General features: G+C 40.7%; 1 non-coding gene across 1 annotated transcript; it reads left to right on the forward strand.

The window, feature by feature from the left end:
• The first annotated feature begins 8557 nt into the window (after positions 1 to 8557).
• On the forward strand, positions 8558 to 8665 carry LOC112804577 (small nucleolar RNA R71). The gene has a single exon (XR_003203187.1). It is a non-coding gene; the product is annotated as a small nucleolar RNA R71 (small nucleolar RNA).
• The last annotated feature ends 1018 nt before the right edge of the window (positions 8666 to 9683 follow it).

The following is a 9683-nucleotide window of genomic DNA, read 5'->3' on the forward strand; positions in this document are numbered from 1 at the left end:
TTTTTTGATGGAAAATTCGATGATAAAATATGTGCCCATTTAATTTATTTACGCGCCACACGTATCGTCGTATTTTGGGGTCGATTTATAAATTTTACGATAATATTTTTGGGATAACGAAATTAAAGCTTCACTTGACGAAAAAGCTGACGATAAAGTGATGAGTACTAAGAACTAATTTAGATATTTTTAAGATTAAAAAGTTCAAAATCGTTGTAGATATAGTTTTAAATCATGGTATTAGGCTCATTAAGGTCAAGTTTTCAAGACATAGGAACCATGATTGGAAGAATGCTACTTTGTATGGGTCTAGGAAGAGACTTTGGTGTGCCAAAGAGAATTCTACGTGTCAACCACCCGGATGGAAGAATCATGATGCTCAACTTAAAGGCGGGTGTGAAAATAAGATATGGGATCCCGGTTCGAAGCATGAAGACCAACTATGGGAGCTCATCTCTTGGGTAGAACTTTGCCCAAGCTTGGTGAAGACGGTTGGAATTTCTGTCAACCAATTAAGGAATAAAGATCCTTGGAGATTCAAGGATGAGTACAAGCATAAGCCACCATAACAAAGAGCTTCCCAAATGTCCAACTTAAGGACTTTAACTAAAAGTGCTAGGTGGGAGACACCCCACCATGGTATACTCTTTCCACATTCTTGTAGCTTTGTGTAATAAGTGATTAGAGTTACCATTGTGGGTAGATTTTGTCTTTATATATGCTTGTTTTAATAATGTGATTGTTGATTGCTTGACATGCAATTTATGCTTGTTAGTAGTTAGAAAAGTGTCAACACCAAAAAGATGTTTGTAATTTTTGCATTTGTGGCTATTTCTAAGCTATAGGTAGTGTTAGAAAGATTTTAGGCTATTTTTAGGTCTCTAAAAATAAGAAAAAAAGGGGTCAGGGACTGATGAGCTGAATTCACTACCCTTCCCTAATAATATTGATGAATTCGCTCTTGGCAAGTGAACCAAAATTATTGTCAAGTATTAACCCACAGTGGAGTGGGATTGTATCCACAGAGATTAGTAGATTTGAGAAATTTTAATCAATTGGTGAATTAGTCAAGCTTAACAGAATAAGTTGTGTGTGCAGAATTATAAATGGCAGAAACATAAATGGCAAAAGAAATAAAGAAAAATAATAAAATGCAGAAATGGAAATAACAAGAATGTAAAGGGGAATGGGATTTTGCAGAATGTAAGTAAAGCTATAAAAGAATGGGAGAGATAAGAATGGGGGGAATTCATTGAGATCAGGAGATATTGTCTCTTTGGATTAATTCCAGCTCATATCATCTTAAATCATGCAACTCATTGACCTCTTGGCAATCATGATTGATTGAGCCCTAATCCCTTGGTGACTCAATCTCTCAGATCTTGATCAATAGCCAATTCCTTGGTCAAATTGCTCATGAAGAGAGATATGCTTGGTCCCTGATTATACCACACATCATCATAGGTCCAGGTAGAGGGAGGATTGTATGTCACCATATCCAAATACCAAAACACAGATTCTACTCAAGTGTGAGAAGGGATTTCTAGCATGGTTTCATGTTTCCTTTTCCAAGGTTCCCATGAAACCCATTTTGCATTCAATCTCTTTTCCAAGTTAATTGAACAATAAGCATTAAAATCGAAATTCCTTCTAACAAATCAAAGAGAAGATGAAGAAAAGAAGAAATTCACTATCATTAATCCATCAAGTACAATAGAGCTCCATCTCTCAATGAGAGGGAATTTAGCTACTCATAGCTCAGAGAGAAAGTACAAAAGATGGAAGAGATGAAGTGTGAAAACTAAAAGTAAAATCCACCAAAACTAAACTCTGTGACTTGCTAACCCCTTTTCCAATACTTCCCAGGGTATTTATACTACTCCTAGATCTAGAAAATAAAGGAAATTACAAAAGTGAAAAGAAAATTACAATTTGGACAAAAAAGAAACTCAACAAATGTGATCTTTCAGCTGGCGTGTGACTGGCGCTTCTCTAGCGTGTCACGCTCCTTTTGTTTCTGATTTGGCGTGCCATGCCTCTCCATTCAAGTGGCACACCGTCCTCTGTTTCACCCCTGGCATGCCATGCCTTCGAGCCTAAGTGGCATGCCCAGGACATTTTAAAGGGCAAAGTAGCCTGGCGTGCCACGCCTTCGAACCAAAGTGGCACGCCCAAGGCATTTTAAAGGGTAAAGCAACCTGGCGTGCCACTGGTGCGCGAAATTGTGAACAATACTTTTTCACAACTCTCATAATCCCCGGTCATGAACCCCAAAGACTTGGAAGCTCAATACCATGGCATTACACAACTTCGCACAACTAACCAGCAAGTGCACTGGGTCGTCCAAGTAATAAACCTTACGTGAGTAAGGGTCGATCCCACGGAGATTGTTAGTATTGAAGCAAGCTATGGTCATCTTGTAAATCTTAGTCAGGCAAACTCAAATGGTAATGGTGATGAACGAAAATAACACAAAGGTAAAGATAGTGATACTTATGTAATTCATTGGTAGGAACTTCAGATAAGCGCATGAAGATGCCTTCCCTTCTGTCTCTCTGCTTTCCTACTGTCTTCATCCAATCCTTCTTACTCCTTTCCATGGCAAGCTTAAGCAAGGGTTTCACCGTTGTCAGTGGCTACCTCCCATCCTCTCATTGGAACGATTCCTAATGCCCTGTCACGGCACGACATTCCATCTGTCGGTTCTCAATCAGGCCGGAATAGAATCCAGTGATTCTTTTGCGTCTGTCACTAACGCCCCGCCCTCAGGAGTTTGAAGCACGTCACAGTCATTCAGTCATTGAATCCTACTCAGAATACCACAGACAAGGTTAGACCTTCCGGATTCTCTTGAATGCCGCCATCAGTTCTCGCCTATACCACGAAGACTCTGATCTCACGGAATGGTTGGCTCGTTTGTCAGGCGAGCACTCGGTTGTCAGGTGATCAACCATGCATCGTGCAATCAGGAATCCAAGAGATATTCACTATGGCCTTAGTTGCTTATAGAACAAGAGTGGTTGTCAGTCACCTTGTTCATGGGTGAGAATGGTGATGGGCGTCAATCATCACCTTCATCAAGTTGAAGAACAAGTGATATCTTGGATAAAGAACAAGCGGAATTGAATGGAAGAACAATAGTAATTGCATTAATACTCGAGGTACAGCAGAGCTCCACACCTTAATCTATGGTGTGTAGAAGCTCCACCGTTGAAAATACATAAGCATAAGGTCTAGGCATGGCCGTGAGGCCAGCCTCCCAAAGTGATCAAAAGATCTAAAAGTGATCAAAAGATCTAAAAGTTTCCAAAGGTTTCAAAGATCCAAGATGATAATACAATAGTCAAAGGTCCTACTTATAGAAAACTAGTAGCCTAAGGTGTACAGAAATGAGTAAATGACATAAAAATCCTCTTCCGGGCCCACTTGGTGTGTGCTTGGGCTGCGCAATGAAGCATTTTTCGTGCAGAGACTCTTCTTGGAGTTAAACGCCAGCTTTGGTGCCAGTTTGGGCGTTTAACTCCCATTTGGGTGCCAGTTCCAGCGTTTAACGCTGGGATTTCTTGAGGTGACTTTGAACGCCGGTTTGGGCCATCAAATCTTGGGCAAAGTGTGGACTATAATATATTTCTGGAAAGCCCAGGATGTCTACTTTCCAACGCCGTTGAGAGCGCGCCAATTGGGCTTCTGTAGCTCTAGAAAATCCACTTCGAGTGCAGGGAGGTCAGAATCCAACAGCATCTGCAGTCCTTTTTGGTCTCAGAATCAGATTTTTGCTCAGGTCCATCAATTTCAGCCAGAAAATACCTGAAATCACAGAAAAACACACAAACTCATAGTAAAGTCCAGAAAAGTGAATTTTAACTAAAAACTAATAAAAATATACTAAAAACTAACTATATCATATCAAAAACATACTAAAAACAATGCCAAAAAGTATACAAATTATCCGCTCATCACAACACCAAACTTAAATTGTTGCTTGTCCTCAAGCAACTGAAAATCAAATAAGATAAAAAGAAGAGAATATGCAATGAATTCCAAAAACATCTATGAAGATCAGTATTAATTAGATGAGCGGGGCTTTTACTTTTTGTCTCTAAACAGTTTTGGCATCTCACTCTATCCTTTGAGACTCAGAATGATTGGCTTCTTTAGGAACTCAGAGTCCAGATAGTGCTAATGATTCTCTTAGTGAAGTATGATGATTCTTGAACATAGCTATTTATTGAGTCTTGGCCGTGGCCCAAAGCACTCTGTCTTCCAGTATTACCACCGGATACATACATGCCACAGACACATAATTGGGTGAACCTTTTCAGATTGTGACTCAGCTTTGCTAAAGTCCCCAATTAGAGGTGTCCAGGGTTCTTAAGCACACTCTTATTTGCCTTGGATCACAACTCTTATTTCTCTATTTTTTTTTCTCTTTTTTTTTTCGTTTTCTTTCTCTCTCTTTTTTTTCGATTTTTCTCTTTTTTTTTTTGAATAGCTTTTTCTTGCTTCAAGAATCACTTTTATGATTTTTCAGATCCTCAGTAACATGTCTCCTTTTTCATCATTCTTTCAAGAGCCAACATTCATGAACCACAAATTCAAGATACATATGCACTGTTTAAGCATACATTCAGAGAACAAAAATATTGCCACCACATCAAAATAATTAAACTGTTATAAAATTCAAAATTCATGCACTTCTTTTTCTTTTTCAATTAAGCACATTTTTATTCAAGAAAGGTGATGGATTCATAGGACATTCATAACTTTAAGGCATAGACACTAATGATCATAAGACACAAACATGGATAAACATAAGCATAAAATTCGAAAAACAGAAGAATAAAGAACAAGGAAATCAAAGAACGGGTCCACCTTAGTGATGGCGGCTCTTTCTTGCTCTTGAAGATCCTATGGAGTGCTTGAGCTCCTCAATATCTCTTCCTTGTCTTTGTTGCTCCTCCCTCATGATTCTTTGATCTTCTCTAATCTCATGAAGGATGATGGAGTGTTCTTGGTGCTCCACCCTTAGTTGTCCCATGTTGGAACTCAACTCTCCTAGGGAGGTGTTTAGTTGCTCCCAATAATTTTGTGGAGGAAAATTCATCCCTTGAGGAATCTCAGGGATCTCATGATGAGTGGGATTTCTTGTGTACTCCATCCTTTTCTTGGTGATGGGTTTGTCCTCGTCAATGGGGATGTCTCCCTCTATGTCAACTCCAACTGAATAACAGAGGTGACAAATGAGATGAGGAAAGGCTAACCTTGCCAAGGTGGAGGTCTTGTCCGCCACCTTATAGAGTTCTTGGGCTATAACCTCATGAACCTCTATTTCTTCTCCAATCATGATGCTATGGATCATGATAGCCCGATCTATGGTAACTTCGGACCGGTTGCTAGTGGGAATGATTGAGCGTTGTATGAACTCTAACCATCCTCTAGCCACGGGCTTGAGGTCATGCCTTCTCAATTGGACCGGCTTTCCCCTTGAATCTTGCTTCCATTGTGCGCCCTCTTCACATATGACTGTGAGGACTTGGTCCAACCTTTGATCAAAGTTGACCCTTCTAGTGTAAGGATGCTCATCTCCTTGCATCATAGGCAAGTTGAACGCCACCCTCACACTCTCCGGACTAAAATCCAAGTATTTCCCCGAACCATAGTAAGATAATTCTTTGGATTCGGGTTCACACTTTGGTCATGGTTCTTGGTGATCCATGCATTGGCATAGAACTTTTGAACCATCAAGATTCCGACTTGTTGAATGGGGTTGGTAAGAACTTCCCAACCTCTTCTTCGGATCTCATGTCGGATCTCCGGATATTCACCCTTTTTGAGTGAAAAAGGGACCTCGGGGATCACCTTCTTCAAGGCCACAACTTCATAGAAGTGGTCTTGATGCACCCTTGAGAGGAATTTATCCATCTCCCATGACTCGGAGGTGGAAGCCTTTGCCTTCCCTTTCCTCTTTCTAGAGGTTTCTCCGGCCTTGGATGCCATAATGGTTATGGAAAAACGAAAAAGCAACGCTTTTACCACACCAAACTTAAAATGTTTGCTCGTCCTCGAGCAAAAGAAGAAAAAGGAGAGTAGAAGAAGAAGAAATGAGGAAGAGGGAGATGGTGGTGTATTCGGCCAAAGGGGGGGAGAAGTGGTGTTTAGGTTGTGTGAAAATGAAGGGTTGAAGAAGGGTATATATAGGAGAGAGGGGGGGAATGGTTCGGCCATTATGGGTGGGTTTGGGAGGGAAAGTGGTTTGAATTTGAAGGGTGAGGTTGGTGGGGATTTATGAAGGATGGATGTGAGTGGTGAAGAGAAAGATGGGATTTGATAGGTGAGGGGTTTTTGGGGAAGAGGTGTTGAGGTGATTGGTGAATGGGGGGAAGAAGAGAGAGAGTGATGGTAGGGTCCTGTGGGGTCCACAGATCCTGTGGTGTCAAGGAAAAGGCATCCTTGCACCAAATGGCATCAAAATCCACGTTTTGAGCCATTTCTGGCGTTAAACGCCGGGCTGGTGCCCATTCCTGGCGTTTAACGCCAGGTTCTTGCCCTTTACTGGCGTTTAACGCCAGTCTGATGCCCCTTTCTGGCGTTAAACGCCCAGAAGGGTGCCAGACTGGGCGTTAAACGCCCAACTGCTAGGCTTACTGGCGTTTGAACGCCAGCAGCATCTTCCTCCAGGGTGTGCTGTTTTTCTTCCTGTTTTTCATTTTGTTTTTGCTTTTTTCATTGTTTTTGTGACTTCTTATGATCAACAACCTACAAAAAAGATAAAATAACAAAAGAAAATAATTAATTATAAAACATTGGGTTGCCTCCCAACAAGCGCTTCTTTATTGTCATTAGCTTGACAGAGGACTCTCATGGAGCCTCAGAAATGCTCAGAACCGTGTTGGAACTTCCCAACACCAAACTTAGAGTTTGAGTGTGGGGTTTCAACACCAAACTTAGAATTTGGTTGTGGCCTCCCAACACCAAACTTAGAGTTTGAGTGTGGGGACACTGTTTGGCTCTGTTTTGAGAGAAGCTCTTCATGCTTCCTCTCCATGATGACAGAGGGATATCCTTGGGCCTTAAACACCAAGGATTCTTCATTCACTTGAATGATCAACTCTCCTCTATCAACATCAATCACAGCCTTTGCTGTGGCTAGGAAGGGTCTGCCAAGGATGATGGATTCATCCATGCATTTCCCAGTCTCTAGGACTATGAAATCAGTAGGGATGTAATGGTCTTCCACTTTAACCAGAACATCCTCTACAAGTCCATAGGCTTGTTTTCTTGAGTTGTCTGCCATCTCTAGTGAGATTTTTGCAGCTTGCACCTCAAAGATCCCTAACTTCTCCATTACAGAGAGGGGCATGAGGTTTACACTTGACCTTAAGTCACACAAGGCCTTCTTGAAGGTCATGGTGCCTATGGTACAAGGTATAGAAAACTTCCCAGGATCCTGCCTCTTTTGAGGCAATTGCTGCCTAGACAAGTTATCCAGTTCTTTGGTGAGCAAAGGGGGTTCATCCTCCCATGTCTCATTTCCAAATAACTTGTCATTTAGCTTCATGATTGCTTCAAGGTATTTAGCAACTTGCTCTTCAGTGATATACTCATCCTCTTCAGAAGAAGAATACTCATCAGAGCTCATGAATGGCAGAAGTAAGTCCAATGGAATTTCTATGGTCTCAGTTTGAGCCTCAGATTCCCATGGTTCCTCATTGGGGAACTCATTGGAGGTCAGTGGTCGTCCATTGAGGTCTTCCTCAGTGGCGTTCACTGCCTCTTCTTCCTCCCAGAATTCGGCCATATTGATGGCCTTGCACTCTCCTTTTGGATTTTCTTCAGTATTGCTTGGGAGAGTGCTTGGAGGAAGTTCAGTAATTTTCTTGCTCAGCTGACCCACTTGTCCTTCCAAATTCCTAATGGAAGATCTAGTTTCAGTCATAAAACTTTGAGTGGTTTTGATTAGATCAGAGACCATGGTAGCCAAGTCAGAATTATTCTGCTTAGAACTCTCTGTCTGTTGCTGAGAAGATGATGGAAAAGGCTTGCTATTGCTAAACCTGTTTCTTCCACCATTATTGTTATTGAAACCTTGTTGAGGTCTCTGTTGATCCTTCCATGAAAGATTTGGATGATTCCTCCATGAAGGATTATAGGTGTTTCCATAGGGTTCTCCCATGTAATTCACCTCTTCTATTGAAGGGTTCTCAGGATCATAAGCTTCTTCCTCAGATGACGCTTCCTTAGTACTGCTTGGTGCATTTTGCATTCCAGACAGACTTTGAGAAATCATATTGACTTGTTGAGTCAATATTTTGTTCTGAGCCAGTATGGCATTCAGAGTGTCAATCTCAAGAACTCCTTTCTTCTGACTAGTCCCATTGTTCACAGGATTTCTTTCAGAAGTGTACATGAATTGGTTATTTGCAACCATTTCAATCAGTTCTTGAGCCTCAGTAGGCGTCTTCTTCAGATGAAGAGATCCTTCAGAAGAGCTATCCAAGGACATCTTGGACAGTTCAGAGAGACCATCATAGAAGATACCTATGATGCTCCATTCAGAAAGCATATCAGTGGGACACTTTCTGATCAATTGTTTGTATCTTTCCCAAGCTTCATAGAGGGATTCTCCTTCCTTCTGTCTGAAGGTTTGGACTTCCACTCTAAGCTTACTCAATTTTTGAGGTGGAAAGAACTTTGCCAAGAAGGCATTGACTAGCTTTTCCCAAGAGTCCAGGCTTTCTTTAGGTTGAGAATCCAACCATGTTCTAGCTCTGTCTCTTACAGCAAAAGGGAATAGCATCAGTCTGTAGACCTCAAGGTCAACCCCATTAGTCTTGACTGTGTCACAGATTTGCAAGAACTCAGCTAAAAACTGATGAGGATCTTCCAATGGAAGTCCATGGAACTTGCAATTCTGTTGCATTAGAGAAACTAATTGAGGCTTAAGCTCAAAGTTGTTTGCTCCAATGGCAGGGATAGAGATGCTTCTCCCATAGAAATCAGGAGTAGGTGCAGTAAAGTCACCCAGCACCTTCCTTGCATTGTTGGCATTGTTGTTGTTTTCGGCTGCCATTTGTTCTTCTTCCTTGAAGAGTTCGTTCAAGTGCTCTAAAGAGAGTTGTGCTTTGGCTTCTCTTAGCTTTCTCTTCAAGGTCCTTTCAGGTTCAGGATCAGCCTCAACAAGAATGCCTTTGTCTTTGCTCCTGCTCATAAGAAAGAGAAGAAAGCAAGAAAATGTGGAATCCTCTATGTCACAGTATAGAGATTCCTTTAGGTGTCAGAGGAAAAGAAGAGTAGAAGACAGAAGTAGAAAATTCGAACTTAACAAAGGAGATGAAGTTCGAATTTTGCATTAAGGGATAGTGTTAGTCCATAAATAGAAGGATGTGAGAAGGAGGGAAGTGATTTTCGAAAATTAAGTGAAAAATTTTGAAAACATTTTTGAAAAACATTACTTAATTTTCGAAAAATGAAAATGGAAAAGAAATCAAGTGATTTTTGAAAAAGATTTTGAAATTAGAAATCAGAAAGATTTGATTGAAAACTATTTTGAAAAAGATGTGGTTAAGAAGATATGATTGGTTTTAAAAAGATGTGATTGAGAAGATATGATTTGAAAAACATTTTAAAAAGATTTGATTTGAAAATTAAAAACTTGACTAACAAGAAAAGATATGATTCAATCA

Source organism: Arachis hypogaea, chromosome 5 (genome assembly GCF_003086295.3).
Source record: "Arachis hypogaea cultivar Tifrunner chromosome 5, arahy.Tifrunner.gnm2.J5K5, whole genome shotgun sequence".
NCBI lineage: Eukaryota > Viridiplantae > Streptophyta > Magnoliopsida > Fabales > Fabaceae > Arachis > Arachis hypogaea.